Below are 27414 nucleotides of genomic sequence, written 5' to 3' on the forward strand. Positions count from 1 at the left end.
TGCAACCCTGTAGAGGAATAACTGCTCTACCTCCCATAGAACATGCAACTACTTCTGCATAAGGGAGGTGGGAAACGTTCCACATGGAAAACGACTTTGGGCTGTATGTGAAGAAAGAGATTTTTGCCAGCTGGGGAAAAGCAAGAAGAGAGAAGAGACAAGAGCATTTAAAGGTTCAGAGAGTGCAAGCTTGTGTTTCTCTGGAGTTCAGATAACAACACTGAAAAGAAGTTGTGCACTATGGTCTATCCTGGAAGCTCTCCACCCTCCATTAACATGCAAAATTAGAATTCAGCCAGAAGCCTTAAAGAGTTGATGGATGGTGGTGCCGGCTCAGTGTCATTACCCTGATGGATGTGGCAGCTTGCTGTCACCGTGTGATACACATTCTTCTCTCTCCATGTTGACATATCACACAGGTGATAGCCAGCCATAAAGATAAGGTGTTATTTTCCCCTAAAACAAATATCAAGTAGACAAGTTGTGAGTCTTATGCAGAGATTTATCATCTTCTACAAAATACTAATAAAATAGCTGCCAATTGAGCTGAAACGATTACAACTCCCCAAAATGTCCTTTCTTGAGAGTAACAGGCAGAATACAAACATGGTCTACCTTTACCCAAGAAGGCAAGAGCTGGATGATCTTTGCTCTTTCCTGCGAAGGAATTATAAAAGACGTCAATTTATTTATGGGATTTTCTATAAGGGCCAAGAGACTTTCAGGAAAAAGCACTATTTTAGCAAATTGAAAGAACACAAAAAACAGGCTGCTCATTTTCAGAAAGCAACACCTGCATAATCCAAACATGTGAAAGAACACATTTATCCCATAGGAACAACAGAGAAACAACATTTGGTATTTCTATTTGACCTGTGGAAAAGGGGTTGTTCATACTAAGTGTCAGCAATCACATCTAGAGGCAAAGTCTAGAAGCTGTTTCAGGACAGTAGAAATGCAGGCATGCATGTATATTTATTACTATTTGCCTCATTCCACTGAGATTTGGGGTGGCTTTCAGCAAACATGTTTATAACCAAATAACAGTAAAATATTAATAGGAATTTTGAAGCCCAGACAGGGAAAACATGAGTGAGAGTAGAAATTCAAGACCACTGACATGAAAGACACAAATATGCATGCCATAATTAAACTTCAAGTTAGACTTTGGGGCCCCAAGCAGTCAAAATGAAAAAAAGAGACACATTTAGTCACATCATTCTCATTAATAGAAAGGAAAAGGCTTACAATACCTCAGGAAAGCAAAGTTTTCCCAATCTTGAATTTTAAAAGGAAATTCTCAGATGCAACATTCTTTGGGGGGCACTGAATCCAGACAATGGGCATTGCCCTCCATACCTCTGTGTTAAATGCAATAACTGATTTCTTTTTTTGCCACCTCTATCATCCTTTGATTAAAAAACAAACAAACAAACAAACAAACGGGTGCCAGGGTGGCTTAGTCGGTTAAGTGGTTGACTCTTGATTTTGGCTTAGGTCATGAACTCATGGTTCATGAGTTCAACCCCCATATCGGGCAGTGTGCTGACAGTGCAGAGCCTGCTTGGGATTCTTTCTCTTCCTCTCTATCTCTGTCCCTCCTCTGCCCTCTCTCTCTCACACATACTCAAAAAATAAATAAACTTAAAAACAAAACAAAACAAAAAGCAAATAGGACAACCATTACAACCCAGTTTCCTGAAGTAGATTCTTTAAGCAACTAAGGTGACTGTATTCTGCAATATTATTTGCCAAAAGACTGAATGACAGAACTCAGGAGTTCAAAAATGGGTAGATGGGGAGCATTTCTTTCAGGCAATCTTCCAGAGAATAGACACTCATTTATTCAGTCATGCATTTCTTGAGCTTCTCCTAGATGCTAAGAATCAAGTTTGGTGCTAAGGATTTAAAGGTATAGTAAGACATATTTTCAATTCTTGAAGAACTCATGATTTAGTAAAGTCTTATTTTCAAAGATATTTTTTTATTAAGGACCTTATCTCCATTAATTTTTATAGTAACTCTTCATGGCAACTTAGAAGGGATGATACAAAGAACAGTACTTACCATGCTTCACTAAAAGCACTTATTAGATGATTTCATAGCTGGTCTTTTTTCTTCTTTCCCTACACAAAGCTTATCAACTATTCACTCATTTTTAACAAATATTTATTGAGTGACTATTTCCAGGCACTGTCCTTGGCAATGAGTTATAGCCACAAAACAAAACAAAACAAAACAAAAACAAAAAAACAAAAAAAACCAGAAGCAAAAAATGCCTGTCCTTATGGACAGTATATATCCTAATGGGTAATAATATGTATGAGGCAGCATTCTAAGCTAATTACATATATTAATTTATTTAATCCTCACAAGTAGTCATTTTTTAGATTAGAAAACTGAGGTGGGATAAGGTTAAAGGCCAAAGTTACAGGGCTAGTAAGTGGTAGAACAGGGATTTAAACTCAGGCAGTCTGGCCACAGTCCATATCTATGAGCACCACAGTGACTGTCCCTAATAGCAGGTGCTCAGGAAATATCTGTTAAGTGAATGAACAGAAAAGAGAAAGACAAAAAGTCCAGAAAAGAAGTCAGGAAGAATGTTGTAGAGATTAATCAAATCCTTACATTTTTACAGAAAACCCTAATGGTCACAATATACTTCCAACGAAACGTTATTGAGGCTTGTTTACACCTATGTATTTTGATCCTCATTATTGAGAGGAGAAAATGGAGTTCAGATCCTCTTCCCAGTTCACAGGGCTGCCAACTGGGAAAGTTCGGTCTCCTGTGCTCTTTTTAAGTTACTTCAGAGGCATGAGTGGCAAACTCAGCTTGAGATACCAAGTAAAGCTTCCCAGAGGAAGAGGCATTGGGCTGTGCCTTTAAGTAAACATGCAGGATTTTAAAGTCATATTCCAGAGGACTAAATAAATCAAGAAAACCAAAGTGCTACATATACAGTATAAATTCAGCAAATATTTGAACCAAAATATATTTATTTCCATAGGTTCACAAATCAGAATGCAAATATGAAAGGTAAATTTGGAGAGAAATGGAGAGACATTCTCAGGTCCTTAGAGATCAATGCAGTGGTCCATCTAGTTATGACAATTAGCATTCCCTTAAACTTTTCGTTCCTTGTAAATACACTATTCCTAGAAGAGTAACTACTCATACAATATAATATTAATCATCATGCAGCACTGCTCTTTTCAAAAAGCACACACAAAAATGTTTCTAGCAACAACCTGTGCTTGTTGCATTTCCTAGAGCCTAGGTTTAAACGGCCTAGGTTTAAAGCCTGGCTCTACTATTTACTAGCTGTGTGAACTTGGGCTTCAAGTTTCCTCATCTGTAAAGTAATTAATAATACTTATCTGATAGGATAATTGTGGGGATGCAATGAGTTAATTAATGGAAAGCACCTCAAATAGTATTTGGCAAATAGTAAACATTCAGTCAATGTTTGCCAATGTAGGACATAGTACTAACATTTCCAAATACTTCAGTCCCCTTCCCGGTTCCTCAGGTATGCCCAGGATATCCTCTGGTATCTCCACTGGTTACATGTCATTTGCAGGATCCTATGGATTATTTATCCCCTACCAACTGACAACGGACTTGGCTGTGGACACTAGTAAATGAGTAGACATGATATACACACTATCTGAGCAGAAGTTTCAATAGCCAATGCATGCTTCCACTGGCTCTCTCCTTTCCCTCTGCTATGAGTACACTACATCCCAAATACAGGCTGCTCCTTCAGCCTAGATTATGGAATTAAAAGACACAGAGAGCAGGGGCACCTGGATGGCTCAGTTGGTTAAGCATCCGACTCTTGGTTTCAGCTCAGGTCATGATCTCATGGTTCGTGGGTTTGAGTCCCATAGTGGGCTCTGCACTGACAGCAGGGAGTCTGGTTGGGATTCTCCCTTTCTCTCTGTCCCTCTCCCACTCATGTGCACACATATGCGTGAGCACACTCTCTCCCTCTCTCTCAAAAATAAATAAACTTAAAAAAATAAAAAAGACACCGGGAGCAGTAACAGATCCAATGTCAATCTGCTCAAAGATGTGTAACGAAGGCACAAAATAAACCTCTGTTCTTACAAGCCACTGAAATTTGGGGGCTATTTGTTGCCACAGACAGCTGACTAAAACAGCTATTATTATTTCAATTAAAAAAATAGTTTTGAAAAACTTTAAAAAATCTATAGGTATTTATCTAAAAATCATCACAACACATCTATCACAGCAGATCTGAATGTGTCTAATTGTTACAAGTATCTCTTAGAAACTAAGTAACTTGGTTCCTATTCTTTATTGCCGTTTCTTTTTTCCTTTATCTAGTAAAGTACATCTCCTGACAAACCTTAAAGATAATGATGAACATCTCTACTGAGCTCATTTTTCCACTCAACATATATATCCTCCATGGGAGCCCATGATTTACAATATGAAAGTCAGGAGACTGGCTTTCAAATGCCTCCCTTTTAAGTTTCATGGCCTTGTATAACAAGCTAATTTTCATTTTAAAGAGAATTCATTAATGCAGATTTCATCACGCTTTATTAATAGATTCTCATTGGGTCTGTTTTCCTGTCTCAGTCTTTTGTAGTTTTTAGAAAACTTAGCTTCTAAAAAATAATTTTATTCTCTTATATCAACAATAGCATTTAACCTCCTTACCTCAAAAAGGGCACATTTCCCCTTCTAGGCAACTGCACTATGCTCATTTTTGGCAGAAGTACTGAACTACTATTCCTTTCTTCTAACACTGTTAGCACTTTGGGTGCAAGGTGCTAAGCTCATGGGCTTAGAATCTAATGGGGAAAATAAGACAGTAAATAAGTAATCAAATGGCTTCAAATCATGTTAAGTACTATGAAGAAAAGAGAGTGTTTTAATAGAGAATGATGAGGTATGGGGTGAGATGAACTTAACTGGTAATCAGGAAAGACCTGTCTGAGTAAGGGGAAGTTTCCTGCCCAATCCTACTCTTTCTCCCCACGAGTAGGACATGAAAAGGCACAGCTGGATAAAGGGCAAGAGGACACTGTTCTGGTGAGGCCCTGAGGAAGAAAAGAGTGTTTGAGGAGCTGCAGGAAGGGAACGTTTCCCTTGCTCTCACATTTCAGCAAGAGAAAGAGGAACATGAAATGGAGTGGATGAGCAAAGCCAGAGTCAGATCATGTGGATCTTCACTGGTTTGGGATTTATCCTGAGAGGAATGCGAAGGCACTGCAGGCTTTTAAGAAAGCCAATGATGTGATCTGATTTGCACCAATAAAAGATGTGTGGAAATAGGCCAGAGAGAAACCAGAGCAGAAGTGGAGAAACTAGTGAAGAGGAAGAAGAAAGCAAGCCAAGAGGAACTGGAGAAAAGTGGAAAGACATGAGGCATATTTTGGAGGTAAAATATACAGAATGTGCTGACAGACTGAAGCTGGGTATGGTGCGGAAGAGAGCAGAGGCCGACGGTAGGTTTCCGGACTAAGGAAGGAGGAACTTGGCTAAGACTGAATGGGATGAGGGTGACTGGGTGAGAGAGATCCATTTAACAGCTGAAGTCACGGATTCTATTTTGAACAAGCACAATTTAAGATGCCCGTGACATCGCCAACTGAAATGTCGGGTAGATAAGTGGTTAAATAAGGATGGAATTCAGAGGAGAGATGTGAGCAAGCACTAAACTTGGGAGAGATCACCCCTCGGTGAGAAGGGCATTCCCACTGAAGGATGACCGGGCATGGAGAGTCAATGCCAGAAAGTAAGGAAGTACTTGCAGAAGAAAGAGGGTGAGGTGTAAGACAGACAGAAGTCCCCTTGAAATGGCTCTCACTGGCCAAAAATACTCATTTGTTACAAAAAGAAAAAAAGGTAATTGTACAGTGGAGAAGCTCAGAGGTCACCAACTTGATCAAATGTTCTAAAGTAACATCATCAGTAATGGGATGAAGCAAAAATCATCTGCTATTGGACAGGATGTGATGAGAAGAACACAGAAAATGCCTGTGATATTCCTAGAAACACACCCAACTTGAATCTAATTGTGAGGAAACAACAACCATTACTGAGAGATACTCAACAAAATAACTGGCCTGTAATGTATGAAAGTGTTAGGGTCATGAGAATCAAGGAAGGACTGAGGAGTGGTTCCAGATCAGACACCAGAGGGACACAGCAACCAAAAACAACCTGCAATCTAAACTGGATTCTATTACCATAAAAGACATGATTTAGACAATTAGCAAGAGTTGTATAGGATCTGTAGATTAAATGGGAGCAAAGACATCATGCAAACGACCTGATTTTGTTATCTTACAGGTACCAAGGACAAAGTCTTCATCTATAGAACATACAAACTATTCTAGAATGTTAGGGTATCATATTAGTAATTTACTCTCAAATGGTTCAAGAAAAAAAAAGGTTATTTGTACTGAGCTTGCAATTTTCCTGTAAGTTTGAGATTTAAAAAAAAAATTTTTTTTAACATTTTATTTATTATTGAGAGACAGAGCATGAGCATGGGAGGGGTAGAGAGAGGGGGAGACAGAGAATCTGAAGCAAGCTCCAGGCTCTGAGGTGTCAGCACAGAGCCCGATGTGGGGCTCGAACTCACAAACCACGAGATCAAGACCTGAGCCGAAGTCGGACGCTCAACCAACTGAGACACCCAGGTGCCCCAAGATTTTTTTTTAAAAAAGCAATGAGTTGCAATAATATACCTACATATCAGATTGTAAACATTAGAAGATTGACCAATACCAAGTACTTGTGAGGATATGAAATATCAGAAATTCTCATACACAGCTGGAGAGAGTGAAAATTGGAAGGATCATTTAGAAAACAATTTGGCATTGTCTAATAAAATTGATAATGATACACATCCCCTGTGACTCAGAGATTGCACTCCCACAAAATCTCTTAAATGTGAGTACGAAGATGTTCATGTGGCACTGTTTATAAGAATCAAAGACTGGGGGCACCTGGGTGGCTCCGTCGGTTAAGCGTCCGACTTCGGCTCAGGTCACGATCTCGCGGTCCGTGAGTTCGAGCCCCGCGTCGGGCTCTGGGCTGATGGCTCAGAGCCTGGAGCCTGTTTCCGATTCTGTGTCTCCCGCTCTCTCTGACCCTCCCCCATTCATGCTCTGTCTCTCTCTGTCTCAAAAATAAATAAACTTAAAAAAAAATTTTTTTTAAAAAAGAATCAAAGACTGGAGGGGCACCTGGGTGTCTCAGTCAGTTGGGCGTCCAACTCTTGATTTTGGCTCAGGTCAAAATCTCATGGTTCATTTCCACCCCTATATCGGGCTTTGCACTGGCAGTGCGGAGCCTGCTTCAGATTCTCTCTCTCTCAGCCCTTCCGTGCTCTCTCTCAAAATAAACTTAAAAAAAAAAAAAAAAGGACTATTAACTCTTAATGTGGATGGGATAAAAATGAGGATGAGAGAGAACTGGCAGAGAGAGAGGAAATGGGATGTTTCAGAGAACTAGCCCTCTGAAATGCTAACTAGGCTGTGCAGAATTGTTTCTCATTTATATTTCATTATCTGAGACTATAAATACATTTTTTCGGAGAATAGAAATGTTTGTAGCCACAGCGGTTATATAATATAGAAACATTTAAAACTAATAAAACATTAGTTGTCATAAGAAATATAGAAATTCAATAGGAAAAAGAAGTTCCATCAATCACACTTATTAAGGAAAGATTTTTCTCCTTTTTACTGATGTGTTTACGCATGCTTCAGAGACAGAGGTTATTAAGAAAGCAAAACAAACACAAACACAGACAGCAAAGATGGTGCACAGGATAGCAAAAAGCACATGCTAATAACTAAGCAGTATGTATTAGCCAATGTACCTTCCCAAACTCACACAGAATCATTTGCAGTCTCAGCGATAATCTAGAGCAAAGGCTAAAGAACAAGGTAAATTTGATGCATAGTGACAGTGCCTGAGAGACTTCTAGCTCTTCTAGATCTCAGTTAAAATGAACTTTGGAGAGTATCTATGAACAGAGGGATAAAGGGCAAGAGAGCTGAGGCATAATGCTAAAAGGAGTTAAAATATACATTTCCTAAAAACAGAAAAAAACTGATTCTGTCTTCTGGTAATGATACTTTTATAAATACACATAGTGAGTGAAGCAAAATGAAACAAGTTTATAGTAATCAAAAAAAATGTTGAAAGCATACAAAATCTATAAATATGTAAAGCAAGCTTTAAAAAACTTGAATACCCAGTTTTATTTATGTTGATTTTTATTTCAAAATCATGATGCAGGTGGGCAAATAATGAAAGGAAATAGAAAAATAAAATTTAAAAATAAATTTAAAAATTTTTTTTAAAAATTAAAAATACACACACACACATATAAATGTAGTTACATTTGTGCAAAAAAACCTGAGTTTTTTCCTCTTATATAGAATTTTCATATTCATATTCACTGTATTCCCAGGGACATAAACCATGTTGTACCTACATATCAACCATTCTAGCACACTGAAGCATTTTTCTTCCTCACACAGTCACTGTCAGTTGCAAGCATTTCTGAGGTAGGTTGGAGATTCAGGGGCCATAACATAAAATGAAAACTGAGCAGACAATGACTCAACACTCCTTCAGAACCTCCTCTTTCTTTCATTATCTACTCAAAAACTAAGGAAGGGCCTGCTCTAAACTTTCTGGTTACACAGTTTAAAGAGGGTTGCTTTTCTCCTCTACCTCCTTGCCTTTAGGGATGTAGTGAAATGAACAAGGCTCTTTCCCAAGTGGTCATGTGAAAAGACAGAGGCTGAGAGACAGAGACAGAAAGAGAGAGAGAGGACTCATTTTCAGACTCAAAAAATAAGAGAAAAAGGTAAAGCAAAGGGTTTTTTTTCTTGCTCCTAAGAAAGCTTTACAGACCTGATGGCAATATTATGACAATATTGGAGCAAGTTCACAAGTACCATGAGGAAAAGAGATTTTATCACTTAAAGATACTCATAACTGCATACATGGAAGCACCTTTTGGTGACAACAAACTCCAGAATGACTTTTCTAGCTTCATTTGGCCCTAGTGATACACAGACACCGTAACTTCACTAGTACCTGTCTTTATGCCATCAGCAGGCCCTTCATCAGAAGAACTATTGTACACATTGGCCCAATTCTGAAACCTACTGAAGTTATACTTACTACTGGAGGCTCAAATAATCAGAGCTTTTGGAAATCTACTGAGAAAAAAGAAGACATCTCCAGGAAAGGATAGGAAACAGGAATCATCAAATGTGTTTTCTTTATTGATTAAAAGAGGGACAAGTTATTTTCAGTTTTCTAGGTTAAAGGGTTTGAAATTAGAAGAGGCATTTCTTCTAGTATTAAGCACGATCAAACCTTTTCAAATCTCATGTTTCAGACTCTACTGATAGAGGTTGATAAACTGTCCTTTTACCCACAGAGACTTCAAGTGCAGTCACATGGTGCAGGTTATTAGATACAGTCTGAATTTAGAATTGGAGATCTGAAGTGTCAGTGATTTAACATCATTCCTTCATCATGCCATCTATCTCCTAAATCAATGATTTAAACCTCAAGATCGTAATCCCAGACAAAGTTACCAACACCAATATAGGACAACTGGGGGTCACTGTCACCTAAACCTAGACTAGAATGTCTTATCCTCTGTGAGACATATTCAAAGGAAAGGCTTAACCAGCTAAAGCAGACTTAATGCAAAAGCTTTCCATTGAAGTTCAGTGGAGAAAACAGCCAATCCAATTGGTCACCCTCACTCTTAAATCAAAAAGATAAGAAGAATATCTGAAATAACAAACTCTTTAAATACAGCTGTTTCCATTTTTTCATTCTGTAAAACATTACCTGAATTGTATCCATGTGGGACCAGATTTTCCTTCTCAGCTTAAGACAACTAAGAAAGTTTTGAACAAAATATATGAAGAAATGTTTTTCACACACTAGATATCAGTCAATGCAGGACAGGGGTCCCTGAGAGAAGAGAAATAAGAGATGAACCCAGCTTACTAACTGGAGAGAATTTATAGCCTACAGTGCAGGTAGAAGAAGGCCAGGTGTAGCCCAGTGATCTCTCTGAGTTGATGACAAAGTTTAAAGTTAGGAAAACCAAGGTCACTGGAATTCAGGGATAGGGTAGTAACAAGGAGAGGGGTACACAGAGAGGGAGGTCTGGATATCTGCAGAGGATTACCCTTTGGTCCTAGGCTAAGTGCTAACTGACACATGCATGTGGAAAAATTACCTAAAGCATGGATTAGAGAACACAAGAATTAGGGTTCACACAAGACCGTGATTAGTTCGTGTTCCCAACAACCAGAATGGAAAGACTTTATAACAAAACAACAAGGAGTACAATCCTCACAAGAGTATTGTCTGAGCAACGGGAACAACTGAACATTAGACTAAAGGCTATAAATAAGTTTGCTTAACAAAGGTCAACAGAGGGGCGCCTGGGTGGCTCAGTCACTTAACCAAGTGTCCAACTTTAGCTCAGGTCATGATCTCATGGTTTGTGAGTTCAAAACCCCCCACTGGGCTCTGTGCTGTCAGCTCAGAGCCTGGAGCGTGCTTCGGATTCTGTGTCTCCCTCTCTCTCTGCGCCTGCCCCACTTGCACTCTACCTCTCTCTCTCTCAAAAATAAACATTGAAACTTTTTTTTAATTTAAAAAAAAAAAAGATCAACAGAAAAACTGGAATACATCAACTTTTCCATAAGATTAAACTGTTCACCAGGTACTGCATTCTAGTACAAAATCCAAAACTGTTTCAAGGAATTAAAAAAAGAAAAATCCAGCACCCAACAACATAAAACTTACAATGCCCACCTACTCATGCTCTGTCTCTCTCTCTCTCTGTCAAAAATAAATAAACATTAAAAAAAACAAAAACAAAAAGACACCTGGGTGGCTCAGTCAGTTGAGCATACAACTAAGGCTCAGCTCATGACCTTGCAGTCCATGAGTCCAAGCCCCACATCAGGCTCAGTGCTGACAGCTCAGAGCCTGGAGCCTGTTTTGGATTCTGTGTGTGTCTCTGCCTCTCCCCAACTCATGCTCTGTTTCTGTCTCTCTCAAAAATAAACAAACATTTTTTAATTAAAAAAAAAAAAGAAAAGAAATAGACCCAGAAATGACATAGATGAAAGACTACCTGAGAATTTGTTTATTTGAACCTGAACACATATAAAATATGCTCCATATGTCCAAGAAGGTAAAAGAAACTATGAGCATGATAGAGAAAGAGAAGATATAAAGAAAACCAAATCAAACTTCTGAAAATAAAAAATACTCTAGGTGGAATTAACAGGAGACAAGATAGTATAGAAGAAAAGATGAGTAAATGTGAACGCACATCAATGAAAAGTCTCCAAAATGAAAGACAGCAAAATTACTGAAATGAAGGAAATGAATGGACTAACAGTGAGCTGTGGAACAATATCAAGTGGTCTAACATAAGTATAATTAGAGTCTCAGAGGGAGAAAATAGAGGTGAGAAGAGAGAAAATTTATATGAAAAAATAATGGCTATTTCTCCAATTTTGCCAAACAAATCCTCAGGCATGAGAAGTATAAAGAAAACCATACCAAGACATAACAAAATGAAATTACTGAAAACCAGTGGAAAAGAAAAAAATCTTTAAAGATCCAGAGAGAAAAGATACAGTATATACAGAAGAATAAAGATAAGAATGACAGATTTCAACAGAGACCAGAACATCTGCAAAATCTGAAAGAAAAAAGAATCTGCCAAGCTAGAATTCTCTGAAAATTGCTTTCAAAAACAAAGGTGAAGTGAAATTCATCATGAGCAATAGAACTCTATAAGAAATTAAAAAAAAATTTTTTAATGTTTATTTTTGAGAGAGAGAGAGACAGCACGAGTGGGGGCAGGGCAGAGACAAAGGAGACAGAATCTGAAGCAGGCTTCAGACTCTGAGCTGTCAGCATAGTGCCCAACATGGGGCTCAAACTCAGAAGCTATGAGATCATGACCTAAGCCAAAGTCTGACACTCAAATGACTGAGCTACCCAGGTACCCCTGAACACTACAAGAAATTTTAAAGGAAGTTCTTTAGGTGGAAGAACAGTAATGCCAGATGGAAATCTGGATCTACACAAAAGCATGAAGAGTACCAAAAATGGCAAACATGGGACTAAATACAAATACTTATTTGAATTCAAAATGTCTTTAAATGATAGTTATTTAAGGGGTGCCTGGGTGGACTGGTCAGTGAAGCATCTGACTTCGGCTCAGGTCATTGATCTCATGGTTCTTGAGTTTGAATCCTGCATTGGGCTCTATGCTGACACTGTGGAACCTGCTTATTCTCTCTCTCCTTCTTCCTCTCCTTCTCTCTCTGCCCCTCCCCCACTTTCTTTCTCTCTCTCTCTCTCTCAAAATAAAAGAAAAAAGATAGTTATTTAAAGTAACAATAATAGGGGCGCCTGGGTGGCGCAGTCGGTTAAGCGTCCGACTTCAGCCAGGTCACGATCTCGCGGTCCGTGAGTTCGAGCCCCGCGTCGGGCTCTGGGCTGATGGCTCGGAGCCTGGAGCCTGTTTCCGATTCTGTGTCTCCCTCTCTCTCTGCCCCTCCCCCGTTCATGCTCTGTCTCTCTCTGTCCCAAAAATAAAAAAATAATAAAAAAATTAAAAAAAAAATAAAGTAACAATAATAAATTGTAGGGTTTATAACCTAAAATCACGAAGAAGATATGTGACAATAATATACAGACGTTAGGGGAAAATGGAAATATACTATTGCAAGATTCATATAGTACATGTAAAGTAATATAATATTACTTGGATATGAAGTATAATTAAAGATGTACACTGTAAATTTTTTAAACTACCACAAATAATATAACAAACCAATTTTAGAAATACAATATTGTACTGCAAGTAACTTGTTCTCCAAGTGTTCTACAGGATGAGCAAACATTTCTAATAAATTTAAACTTGATAAACAAGCGGTATCTTGCAATATGAGTAGTACATGATGCCAAATGTCACATGATCACAACTGGGCCAACGGCTCTTCTCTCTCTCTCTCTCGCTGCAGGATTGTGGATGATCATCTCCCACACTTGAATGCTCAGTCTCAGGCTGCAGTGTTTGGCAGAAATCAGTGATTTTTCAAAACGTTGTAAGATGCCCACAACTGGCACTAGTGTATTTTTGTCACTTCAAAGCACCTGTGGACGATCCTTTGCTTTTTCCATATGAGAGTAAGCTTAGGAATGCTCTACTTCATTCTAGGTCAGGCTGCCTGTGGATATAGACCCCTTCCTCTGCTGCCTTATTGCCAGTTACATTAAATACAGTATGTGACCAGAGTTTATTAATACTGTATTGTAGTCAACATCTGTGTGAGTGTATACAATGGCCCCCATGCAGAAAAAGATTCCACTGAACCAATAGACAGTATGATTCCTTTAGTGATAGTGAAAGTCATCCTACACAATAACCCTCCTCTCTTTTGTCTCCCTCACACCAGCCACAAAGGTTTTCAAAGGTAAGTACGGGTTAATTTGTTTATTTTTCTTCATATTTTGTATTTTCTTTATTATTTCATAGTATATTACAGTATTATAATCATTTTTATATGAATATTTTTGGGTTGTGTAATGAATCAGCTGAGTTTCCAGTAATTCTTATGGGGAAATTTGCTTTGATACACAAGTGCTTTGGATTACAAGCATGTTTCCAGAATGAATTTTGATTGCAAACCAAGGTTTTACTGTAATTGGAACCATAAAAAATACTTAATCCTGCCCACTCTACCCCCCAAAAAACTCAATCCTGCCCCCAAAACAGGGAGGAAAAAAAGAAAAGGGAAACAAAGAACAAATGTGACAAATAAAAAGCAGACTATAGCTTAAACCTGACCATACTAATAATCAAATTAATTCCAAATAAAAAAGGAGAGATTGTCAGGTTAGATAAAAAATAATAAAAATTCATTTCAAATACAAAGACAAGCTAAAAGTAAAATAATGAGAAGAGATATGCCATAATAACACTTTTAAAAAACTGGAATGGCTATATTAATATTAGACAAGTAGAATTCAGAGCAATAACAATTACCAAAGATAAAGAGGGTCATTTCATAATGATAATTATGTACCTAATAATAGACCTTCAAAATATAAGAAGCAAAAACTAATAAAAGTGAAAGGAGAAACAAATTTACAATTAGAATCAGAGATTTTAATAACTCTTTCAATAATGAATAGAACAAGTAGACAGAAAATCAGTAAGACTACAGAAAACTTGTACAACACTATCAACAAACTAGCCTAGTTCACTGGGCCTAGTTGGGTCTACTGACCCAACAATAGAAAAATACAACATATATTCTTCTCAAGTGACCACGAAAACAAGGCCAAATAAATGTAAAGCATTAAAATCATACAAGCATGTTCTCTGACCACAGTAAAATTAATTATATATCAACAGGAGAAAGATATCTGGACTAGCCAAATATCTGAAAACTAAAAAATAAACTTTTAAATAACCTCCTGAGACAAAGAAGAAATCAACAAAGATGTCATAAAATGTTCTGAACGTAATAAAAATAAAAATATGATATATCAACATTTGAGGGATACTGCTAAGGCAGTGTGTAGAGGGAAATTTCAGGTGTATACATCAAATCTCATCAAATTGCATACTTCAATTACTGTATATCAACTTTACTTCAATACAACTGTTTAAAAGCACCTTGAGCATTCAACTGTTCACTGGTCCTTCAAGCTGTAATTTTATACTTCCTCATTCCAAACCCATTCAACAATACCTTTTTAAAGGAGGATGGGAAGTCTATCTTCATGGTGTTGGCATCCATCCATGAAATGCTATTTAAAATAAGACACATATTTTCCTCCACAAGGAAATGTAGGTGGAGGTGAAGGGGTCAGGAAATAGAGCAGATACTTCATCAGTACTAACTGGAGGGTGGAGAGAGCACTGAAAAGGGACATTTGGCACTTCCTTGCTTTTTATGCTACTCGGATACCTTCCTATCTGGAATTACTTTAGAGCTCCCAAAGTCAATCTGTCTTTCTTTGCCAAATAATACTGTTCCAAGAAACTGCTGGAGTTGCCTCATGGCTTTTAGCAAAAAATGTGTAATTTGGCTTGTTATCTATTGATGTACTTACATGCTATTCAGAAAACCCAATGTGAATCTGTTCATTCCATCTGAATCATGGATACAGCTCAAGTTCCACCCTCTCCAGGCAATCAGTCTTCCCCACCCACTCTAGGACCTGCTGACATCCCTCCTTCTCTGATCTTTGATCTCTATAGAATTTTCAGTTTGTATCATGTGATTTATCATTACAATGTTTGTTTTCTTATCTGGTACAGGGAGATTTCTTCTATTCTCCCCAAGTTTCTGGCTTGGCTATAATATGGGAATTTCTGCCCACAGTTCTGCTGTCTTAGGGAAGTAATGAGGAAAAACCTTTCACTCTGGTTTTTTTTTTTAATTTTAATATTTATTTTTGAGAGAGAGAGAGAGAGAGAGAGAGAGAGAGAGAGAGAGAGAGAGATGGAGTATGAAGGTGGGAAGGGCAGAGAGAGAGGGAGACACAGAATCCTAAGTAGGCACTGGGCTCTGAGCTGTCAGCACAGAGCCCAACATAGGGCTCGAACCCATAAACCGCAAGATCATGACCTGGGCTGAAGTCAGACGCTTAACTGACTGTGCCCCAATAAGCTTTCACTTTTTTTTTTTTTTTTTTTTTTTTTTGGGACAGAGAGAGACAGAGCATGAACGGGGGAGGGACAGAGAGAGAGGGAGACACAGAATCGGAAACAGGCTCCAGGCTCTGAGCCATCAGCCCAGAGCCTGACGCGGGGCTCGAACTCACGGACCGTGAGATCGTGACCTGGCTGAAGTCGGACGCTTAACCAACTGCGCCACCCAGGCGCCCCAAGCTTTCACTCTTAACATTACTTTTATTTCCTCCCCTTAAGAGATAAACAATCTGATTTGGGAGAAGATCAGTGCTCAGGCAGGAGTCAGCTTCTGCCTAGCCCCTTCTCAGAAAGAGCCACTTGCCCATTGGCAGAGCACAACCTCCTCTGGAAGGCAGCATGCAGTTTTCCAGCTGTTGTGCCTCCAACAGAGTAGACACTTGAAATTGAGGAGAAGGGAGAAATGTTGTAGGCCCCATTTTGGCCTTGGGTCCAAGCCACATTCCTCAATCCAGCTCGATCAGCAATATAGCTGATAATACATTTTAATCTCCACTATCAATAGAAGTTGATGATGGGTACAATTAACACCACCAACATCCAGAATGCCTTACCTTCCTTTATCTGACTGTCAAATGTCTACCTTTCCAGGATGCCTTTTTATTTGTGGAGTCTTTCCTAATTCTCAAGGTAAATCATTTCTAGCCTTTGCCCCAAAGTATATTACCGTTACTTCCACTATATTTACTCTGCTTGTCATTTTTGTAAGGTGTATATATCTCTTTCGGTACTTAAATTATAAGCTCTTTAAGAGAAGGGGCTATGTCAAATTTATCTTTTGTGTCCATCAATTCAGCTTAATTTTTATATACATTTAATCTGGATCACCTTTGTAATTGTTTACTGTTTGTTTTTAGGCAGATTGTAAATTCCAGGAGACACGGAGTCACTTCTTACTAATGCTAAATTTCTTCCACTGGCATGGAGCTTGACACAAACAAATTCTCTGTAAATATCTGTTGAATTGAATTACATTTTCTCTTACACATTTCTATACAAGCCTAATAAATATTTGTCTGCTGACTGAGTGATAGGGGGAGGGTGAGATGTGGAAGATGAACCTAAAACTGAAGTGCCATCTTATTAGTTCCAGAATAACTAAAATCAAAGCATCAACAACAACAAATGTGTACTTCCTTTAAAGATAACGGTAAAATGATGAAAATTACTCCTTTACCCATACTTTGTCCTTTGGAGCTTTCATACCTATAAATTACTATTTAGTATACTCAATACAAAGGGTAGAAGGTAACTTGCATCATCACTGACTGCTCTTATTTCCAAATGATCACTTTCTAATGAAAAATAGGTTTTTCACATTGCAGATACAAGGAAATCTTGGAAATAGAATCCACTCAATCTAATAGAGTTCTGAAATAGTGACTCAGCAACAGCATAAGCTACAAGGGCAATCAGACCTCCAATAGCTTTCTGCTGTGTTTGCTACTGCAAAATGGGTCAGATATTCAAGCTTTCTGCTATGCAGAGCCAATGACAATTGGTACATCTTGGCCTCATAGAGGTCCCTTGACTTTCCTTCAGTAGCTCAGTAGCACTGCAGCATGCATTTATTTTAGACACTCAAATTTAAATTTGTTAGCTAATTGATTAGAAAGGAAAGAAAGAAAAAGCCTAAGAGCCTAATAACTTAAATTAGTATGTATTTAGTAAGTGACTACTGACAGTCCAATCTTATCACCAGGTTCTTTGGGGAAAAATTTTCTTTTTTTTAAAATTTTTTTAATGTTTATTTATTTTTGATAGAGAAGACACAGGTGGGGAAGGAGAAGAGAGAGAGGGAGACACAGAACCTGAAGAAGGCTCAAGTTCTGACTTGAGCTGACAGCACAGAGCCTGACATGGGGCTCAAACCCACAGACCATGGGATCATGACCTGAGCTAAAGTTGGATGCTTAACTGACTGAGCCACCCAGGCACCTCTGGGGAAAAAATTTCTAACCTCTGTAGTATGACTGATTAACACTGAAACAGTATAGCCTGATTAATACAGTATAAACTGATTAATACAGAAGCCACTACAGAACAATGTGGAATGTAAGGAAGTATGAGAGTTTGCAGTATAGACAATCAGAACAGAGAAGGATAAAAGGGATGTTTCATGGATGAGCTGCATCTTGAAGGGGAAAAAATGTAGTATTAAAGTGATAGATGAATGGGAATGCTCAGGAATGAGGGCAAATCCCTAGAGTTACAATCTACTTGAAAAGCGAATACTTTCAAAAGTCCATGTTGAATCTGATCTCTCTCAGAGTAGGTAACAACCTACTGACAGATCTGGGTTGCAAAATCAAACCTAAAACTCTCCTGAGTAGCTTTTGAGTAGGTCCCAGTTTTTTAAAAGAGCCCCTGAAATTGCTGTCATCACTGAAGGTCAGGAAAAGGGCATCCCATAGTTGATACATATCTAACAGAACATTTATTACAACCATCAGATGATCACTACCTTACTGCTGCTTTTCTGGAAGATGTTAACTATTGCAAACTGCATACCCCGGCGGTAACTGGTCTACATAGAACGTCCATATCTAAGCTAATTCTCTAGTGCAGTAGTTCCAAATCTGTGGGAAACATGGAGCTATTCCAAGGATCCCAGTAAATTCATACAAGCACCTAGTATTGTCTGAACACCAAACTGTGTTTCACACACAGATACTGCCATGTTCTAAATGTATATGATTACTACTGTCTTTCATTTTTAAATACATTTTTTAGAGACAGAGACAGAGACAGAGACAGAGAGAGAAAGAAAGAGGACGCAAGCATGCAAACGGGGGGCAGGGTAGAGGGAGAGGCAGAGAGAGAATCCTTAGCAGGCTCCACACCCAGCGCTGAACCCAACACAGGGCCAGATCTTATGACCCTAAGATCATCACCTGAGCTTAAATTAAGAGTCAGATGTTTAACTGACTGAGCCACCCAGGTGCCCCTAATTTTTAAAATATATTTTAAAATGTAATTAAATTTATAGCCAGGTTCTTCACTACTATTATCTAGGACTCCTCAAGGAGCTTAAGGATAGTTACCCAACAAATGATAAGTCCTAAGGAAAGAAGCACAGAAAAGAGGTTCATCACACAGAGTAGTCGGGAGTGGGTACAAAGGTGCCCAGAAAAGACTTTCCAGGGAAAGGCTTGAATTAGTGTTTCTTAAAAACGAAAGTTCCTCAAAAGTCAGAAATTTCAAGAATTTTTAGCTTTGTATTTTTATTTTAGTAACACTTTTTTTTAAATGCTTATTTATTTTTAAGAAAGACAGTGCGAGCAGGGGAGGAACAGAGAGAGAGGGAGACAGACGATCCAAGCAGGCTCCATGCTGTCAGAGCAGAGCCCTATGTGGGGCTCTAACTCACGAGCCATGAGATCATGACCTGAGCCGAAGTTGGATGCTTAACTGACTGAGCCACCCAGGCATCCCTATTTTAGTAACATTCTTAAAAAATTATATAAGCACATTCTGGATCACGTGGATGCCCACTTTATAACTCAGTATAGTAGGCAACAATGAGAGGGGGATTTGCAACTGTGAAGTGGTCAAATGCCTGATCTCCTGAGCTGAACGATATGCTAAGCCAGTGAAGAAGGGCTTAAATAAGAATGACACAAACTGATTTACATTTTTTTTTTTTAATGTTTTTTATTTATTTTTGGGACAGAGAGAGACAGAGCATGAACGGGGGAGGGGCAGAGAGAGAGGGAGACACAGAATCGGAAACAGGCTCCAGGCTCCGAGCCATCAGCCCAGAGCCTGACGCGGGGCTCGAACTCACGGACCGCGAGATCGTGACCTGGCTGAAGTCGGACGCTTAACCGACTGCGCCACCCAGGCGCCCCTGATTTACATTTTTAAGATCTCATATTTGTGACTGTGTGGAGAATGGATTAGACAAGATTAGGGGCAAGAGTAGAAACAGAAACACCAGTTGGGGGGTTTTAGAGTAGTTCTGACATGTAAGAATGATTGTTTAGATTAGAGGTACTAGAACTGAGATTAAAGGAAGTGGATGGATTTTTTAGGACATGATTGGAATTTTGTTTCTTTAAAAAGAAAGCACATGTCTGAACTCAGGCGGAAAGGCTGAGTAACAGTGTACCCAGCAAAGGGGCAGAGAAAGAAAGACACAGGGACAGCAAGTCCCAACGGTGAGAAAGAGCATGGTTCATTCAAAGAACCAAAAGAAGATCAGTTATTTGGGATCTTAACAGTGAGTGGAGAAATGCAGTAAGAGACACTGCTGGAGACAAGAGGGGTCAGATGTGGCCATATTATAGAATCTGAACTTCATCCTAAAAGCAATGAGGAAATGGAGTGGTTTTAAGCAGAGAAGTGACATAATCTTTTCAAGATGTACACTGTGAGGTGTTCGAGGTGTCCTCTGGATTTAGTAACAAGGACATAGTGTGACCTGACAAACGCAGCTTCATGGGGGTACAGTACAAGTCAAATTGGCAGAAAGCCAATTTTGTCTCAGGCAAAGAAACAGAAAACAACGGTGCAACTATTGTGCACTAACCAACAAGCAGGTAAGAAAATCAAATCAAATGAAAAGTCTTTTTTATTCTAAGCTTCCTTGGAAGTACTTAATTCTGACAGATAAGATATGGATAGACAAACAGATAAATAAAACAGAAAAATATATAGAGGAGGGGAAGGGAGGATCCAATGGATTTTGATCTTAAAAGATTTAGGGTTATTTTAAGATGGCTTAAAATCAAATTAGGCTAAGAACTGGTTGATAACAATAAGAGATGAACCAGAAGGTAATTAAATATATTAAAACATTTATATTCTTTTAAATCTTCCTCCAAATAATACTCTTACATGTTGTATATTTATTATTTTTAGTAATAAGGATTTAGGGCTTTTTTTTTTTGAATTTGTGATTGCAGTTTCACAGGAAAACATAAGTTATATTAGTTGCATAACTTACATAAGTAACTTATGTTCTCTCGGAATCAGTTATCAGCAAGACTACCTTCACTTTAACTTAACTCATAGTCAACTCTCAAGGGGCAACCCATATAGAAGTTCCCTTCAGGACATCTTCCATAAAATGAAGGTTAGCCCTGTTTCTGTCCCTCTGTAGCACTGTATGCATAACTTTATCACTACTGGTTTTGTGCCTTATTCATCTTCGTATCCCCGCGCACAGCACAGTGCCTGACACATAGTAAATTCAATAAACGCTTATCAAACTAATGAATAACTGAGATGCCTTCCAGTTTGGACCATGAAGCCATTCCTAGGCATCAACATCCCCTGGTGGCAGCAGCCCCACAGTGCAGCATACCAGGGAGGAAGTGAACAGTTAACGGAGGGTTTGTCTTACAAGCCTAAAAGAAATCTGGAAAGTAACAGATCTACATAGAATCCAACACCCCCCCCCCACTCTCCCTCCACCTAAATATCTAAATCCATAAAACAAAAACCAGTTCATAACACAGTTCTAATACTTTATCTTTGTTCCCTCAGAATCAAGCCAATAATACTTGTGATGGACATTACAAGAAAAAGTTCCATAAACAGATAAAACAATTTAGTAGTACTGTTAGATTTTTTTAACAGATTCCCAAATTAACTGTGTTTGACATATTTTCTTGGATATTGAAGAATAAATACTAGTTCAAAAACTTCTACCTCAGAAATATTTTTTCTTATTGACTCGAACAATGTTAGTCACAATAGCCAAGTTTATTATTTATTTTAAAGTGTCTTTAGCCCTTGTCCAGTAATCACAGAATATGGCCTTTCCTTTTTTAAAAAACACAGAAAAAAACATTTTATGTGGGAGGTGCAGAAACTTAAGGAATGTTTTTATATCTTATTTGAACTATTATTTATCCATCTATTTCACAATAATCAAAATTGAAACACATTCCCAATTGCCTTTCTAGTTTCAGTGCATCTCAAAACAGCAGAAAATGACCTGCTCACCCTTGTCAAGAAGCATGTACAATGATGGCATGAAGGATCTGCCCAGCAAACAAATTAATTAAGCACCAGACTAAAGAATTCCAGAATCAGCAGTGACTAAGGATTCCTTTACACACAAAGAGAAACAGGAACTCTGTTTCATCCTGATTAAAGCTCTGTAATCAGAGTTCTCAGTGGTCTGTAGGTCATGCTTTGCAGACTACTTTACACCCTACAAAAACAATAAATCAAAGTCATCTATTATTTTACAGACTCTCAGTCTAGCCAGTTTGGGTTAAAATCATTCCCTGGTTTGCCTACAGGTTAAGCAGCCAGTATTTTTCCAGCATTGTTTAACTTTCAGCACCTTCTATACCATATCACACTACCCCCCCCCCCCATACACTCACCAGGAAATATTAATAAGATGGGACACAGTGACAACTCCCATCTTATTTTGCTCAAATTCTAGTGGCTGCCTGTATTTCAATCAATCTTTTCCACTACAAGAAAACACTGGAGAAAAGATAGTAACATTTCCTTCTCCCACCCATTGTGATACCAAGGACAGTGTAATAGAAGTGTCCCTTTGTGCAGACAAAGCCTACAGACAGCTTCAATATGTGCTGCCTTGGAGCTGGCTTTGGCTCTCTGGAGCAAAGCCGAGATTTAATGAGGCTTTCCAGATTGAAGGTCACAATGGTGTGCTGAATAATAGGGTTTTTGCAGGGAACCATACATTAATAAAACTAAACAACTACATATGGCTAATGGGCAACTGAGACATACTGATAAAAAACAATTGATGACCAATAACAATATTTCATAAAGCCAGCCACACACACCTATACTTATCTTATGAGAGTTTAAGGTAACACAGATTATACAACAGGGAAAGCTTTGGTACATAGGTAGAAAAGTTCCATAGTTCATTTCCCAAAACATCATGTGCAGCCTCTGCCTCCAAAACTATCAGCCACTTTTCATATTAACTATCAGGGTAGAGGAAGAGAGAAAAAGGAATTCAAGAAAAGAAGATTTCAGTAACATAGATTCTATTCTTTTTAAACTGAAAAATTCAAATGCCCTGCTTCTGACTCTTGTTTATTTTAATTATTTTTTTAATGTTTATTTATTTTTGAGAGAAAGAGTGAGCGAGTGCAAGTGGGGGAGGGGCAGAGAAAGAGAAAGAGAAAGAGAGAGAGAGGGAGACACAGAATCCGAAGCAGGCTCCAGGCTCTGAGCTGTCAGGACAGAGCCCGACACAGGCTCGAACCCGCGAACTGTGAGATCATGACCTCAGCTGAAGTCAGACACGTAACTGACTGAGCCACCCAGATGCGCCTGCTCTTGTTCTTAAAAAATAAAATCCACTCCTTTTTTCACTCCACTAAGGCCATTCTTTTTCTTTGAAGGTCCTTTTCTTACTACATTCCAGAACTTTTTATAAGATAAGAAATGGAGGTAAACTAGTTATTTTATATGAGAATAAAAACCAAGCAAACAAAAAATCCTAGGTTCTGGTCTTGTTTCTGGTAGTGTGTAACCTTAAGGAAGTCACGTAAACCTTCACTGATGCCACGCGTCTTTATACATACAACAACAGGGGTGAAACGCGACTGGGATCATAAGTGGGATTTCATAGTGATAACTGAATTTTACGAGTACAAGAACCCAATAAAATTCTATGTAAAAATATTTTGTGGATGAGCATTTTTCTAGGGTTATAACAGATTTTCAAAACTGGTAAAGAAGCACTGGTAAAGACAATTTTTAAGTAAAATGCTGTAAAGAGCCTATAATTCCATGATTCTTTAATAACAACAGAATTAGGTCAAATTTTAAGTCAACTGGAATAGAAAACAGCCTACAAATTTTCATCCTCAGAGAATGGAAAAACTGGAAATACTGTTCATTCAAGCTGTCAACAATCCTAAGGGATCTGGGAGAGATGAAGCGATTCTCTCAGCAGTGTTTAAAGGCCAGATATCCTCCCTCCACCCTTAGCTGAAGACTTAGGGCCACACCAAAAAGGGCATGGAAGGAAGCAATGTATACACCTAGTGCCCAGATCTTGATTGTTAAAATACCATTCCCCTCTACAGAGGTGGGAATCCTTAAAGAAATTGCTGAGTTTTAGTCTGGGGCAGGGATAGTAAGGTGACCCTGGGACATCTTGTTGGGCTAGAAAACAAGGAAGCACTCAAAGACTAAAGAAAGGATCATGTTAAAGGTTGACAGGAACAGGTTTGAAGAGGCTCCCACTGGCAAAATTTGTGCAATACGAACCTCAAAAGTAGTAACGAAAGTAACATATCATAAACTTGAAAATTTTAAAGTCCATGAGTACAAAATGGTAAGAGAAAAAAGAACTAGTATAATGGGAGAGCGAATAAAAGACAAGAGAGAAAACCAAGAGAAGCCTTTCTTTACGGAAGACTACCAACCAATAATATAAAAGATACAATGAAATTAGAAAAATCATCAGGGAAGCTGGGTGGTTCAGTCAGTTGAGTGTCCAACTTCAGCTTGGGTCATGAACTTGTGGTTTGTGAGTTTGAGCCCCACATCAGGGCAGAGCCCGCTCCAGATCCTCTGTTCCCCCACCCCCGCTCTCTGTCCTTCCCCGACTTGTACTCTCTTGAAAATAAATTTAAAAAAAATCATTTTTCAACCCCCATGTGACAGGTGATTTAGGCAAGGATCATCAATGGATGTAAAAAATCACTAGGGAGTAAGATATTCACACGGTCTCAAAGTATCACCCAACATATTCCTTACTGCCAATGTGTCCATTCCCTGAACCTGGACTTTAAGAATGAACATAGCATTGGATATTCTAATTAAATGATATCATGGTTAATGGGAATTAACTTTTTCAAACATCTGTGAACTTACCAATTTTCAAAGAATTAGAACATGACACTTAATGTATACATTCAGCACCATCTAATAATTATCTGAAGATTCGGAAGGCCTTCCTGTACCTTACTATGCCTCTTTATTATCAGATGAAAATAAAAGATAAAAGGATCACTGCACAAAAATACATCCCGACATAGCACACTAGGATTGTCAAACTGGCTGTTGTCCTTTTCTGGTTCCCAGTGGCCAATGGTTCCACTTAGGGATATCACAGTCCACAATTGTTCTACTGTCCCCTCCTAAGCTTTAGGTAAATGAAAAACATCTCTTCCTCCCCCAAAGGTAGGTGAGATGATGCAGAAAATTCTACAAGACAAAGAACCATGTTTCTTCAACAAATGGTAAGAGAAAAAGGGGAAGAAAAGGAATGGTTATGGATTAAAAGACTTAAGAAACACATCAACCAAATGCAACATAAGAAACTTAGCTGGATCCTGATTCAAACCAACCAACCACAGGAGCACCTGGGTGGCTCAGCAGGTTAAACATCCGACTTCAGCTCAAGTTATGATCTCACAGTTCGTGAGTTGGAGCCTCACATCGGGCTCTGTGCTGACAGCTCAGAGCCTAGAGCCTGCTTCAGATTCTGTGTCTCCCTCTCTCTCTGCCCCTCTCTCACCCACACTCTGTCTCTCTCTCTCAAAAATAAACATTAAAAACAAATTTAAAAAAAATTGGTTTCAAATAAACCAACCATAAAAATACATTAAATAGGAAAATTTACTGAATAGATATTAGATATTAATTATTTTTAATTTTCATGTGTGATGTGATTAAGTTTACATTTTTAAAGAGTCCTTTTTGATAAGGTACATGCTGAAGAATTTATGAATAAAACAATATGATGTCTGGAATTTGCTTTCAAACATTACAACTGGGTGGTGGTAAGGGGATAGGAGCAAACGGGATTAGTTATGTGTTGATAACTGTCAAATCTGGGTGATGAATTTGCAAGCGTTCATCGAACTACTGTCTCTATTTTTGTGCATGTTTGGAAATTTCCATCACTAAAGCATTTTTTTAAAGTGAGGTGGTCCTATTAGTTATAGGTATGGAGACACTGTGGTCAGTTAAGATGTATGGTTGCCCAGCTTCTGGATCTATGCGTAACTGATTTTATTTCAGTAACCATTTACGAAATACCTGCCAGTTTCTGGTGTCTCTAGAACTCGGTGATAACCAAGGGTACTTTTCAGTATCATCAAGAATGTAGTGATTAATAGTGCAGTCTCTGGAGTCAGATTGCCCACACTGGAATCCCAACTCTGCCACCTACTAGGTATGTGATACACAGAAAGTTGCTTGATCTCTCTATGCCTCAGTTTCCTCATTTATAAAATAGGAATAATAAAAGAATCTATCTCAGAATACCTGTGAAGTACTTAGAACAGTGCCTCATATATAGTAAACATTCAATAAATGTCAGCTATTATTGTTGGTGTTCATCAGTCGATCATATTAAAAGGAAATTTGACTCCCATCTACTGCCATTGAAAATCTCATATAAACATTGCCTTACTTTGACAGCTATGAAACACTTTAATAGGATGCCAGATTTCCTAAAATTTAATGGTTGTGGCATTTGTCTGTGACAAATCGATGCTTATAACAGTTTGAGGAGACATTTTGTTCTTTCATATTAATTGACAAAAAAAGATACCAAGAGCAGAACAGCAAGATGTCACCCCAGCTGCCCTTTAGTGAACCAGTTTATTTGGAAACGCATTTTGTCTTCTGGCAATACATCACTGATTTTCGTCTGTGAATATAAGGTCACATCATCATAAGCAGGGTTGGAAGATGCAAATCAAGCTGATTCACCAATAACGGTTTCTAGTATTGATATTTTGAAATATAATAAAGCTAGGATCTAATAAAGAGCAACGACCTCCGGCCTCTCTCTCTGACAGTGAGGGTTTGGTGGAATTGCTGATGCTGCTGAGGATGGGGAATGAAGGTTGGAAGGGAAAGCAGTGGTAGACTATTGAATCCAAGACAGAGTTCAGGCTCCATCTAGGCAGAAGGTATAATGCATGTGTACTGTGTAGGTTACTATAAGTAGAAAACCAAAACAACGATAACTTGAGACTGACCAGCAGTATCTCAAGAACAAGGCAGTGGGAAGTACTCTGTTCCAGGTATAGAAAATAAGGGGATGTGATGTCTGTAGAGAACACAAAAATATGGATGAACTGACTAAAACTCATTCTGCATTTTATTATCACCATGCATTGGCAATTCAAAACATTATCTCGATCAAATATTCCTCCCCCCGAAAAATCTTTTGTCTAAATTCCAGCTACTGGAGTCACTGCTGAATTTTAATAATATACATATAAGCTTCAAATTAGAACATTTTTAAAATGTGTATCTCTATTATACATTTATGCCACATGGAATTTAGAGAATGCCCATTTTATAGTCTGTGGAAGCAGATTTCAGCTACACAGATTAATTTTCAGAGTCAGTTTATAATGGTTCAAAATTGCTCAGTCTGGCGTCACAGTTCGTGAAACCCACCATTCCACATATTCCTGAACTTAAAGAGCAGATTCAAAAAAACAATGATAGTCTGATGATTGTAATATGAAGAAACAGAATTTTAGTTACTTCATTTCTATCTTTATGTGGCCATTTGAAGTTTTTACTTTGCATTTAAATCAGTGAAACAATTAGATCTACTGTGTGTAATATTTTGGTTTGGTAAGTGCAGAGTTTATTTCACATAGGAGAAACTTTAATGAATATGAGTAATATCTTTTAAATCA

General features: G+C 38.3%; 1 protein-coding gene across 15 annotated transcripts in view; it reads right to left on the bottom strand.

The window, feature by feature from the left end:
• The window catches only part of CRACD (capping protein inhibiting regulator of actin dynamics), a 279668-nt gene that overhangs the window by 169073 nt on the left and 83181 nt on the right, over positions 1 to 27414 (bottom strand). Inside the window, exon 1 of one of the 15 annotated variants that reach the window (XM_058722492.1) lies at positions 347 to 468. The exons of the other annotated variants lie outside the window; for them this stretch is intronic. The gene's annotated coding sequence lies outside the window, so the exon portion shown is untranslated. Of the gene's footprint in view, positions 1 to 346; positions 469 to 27414 lie in introns of those variants that run through there. 15 annotated transcript variants of the gene reach the window in all.

Source organism: Neofelis nebulosa, chromosome 3 (assembly GCF_028018385.1).
Source record: "Neofelis nebulosa isolate mNeoNeb1 chromosome 3, mNeoNeb1.pri, whole genome shotgun sequence".
Classification (NCBI taxonomy): domain Eukaryota; kingdom Metazoa; phylum Chordata; class Mammalia; order Carnivora; family Felidae; genus Neofelis; species Neofelis nebulosa.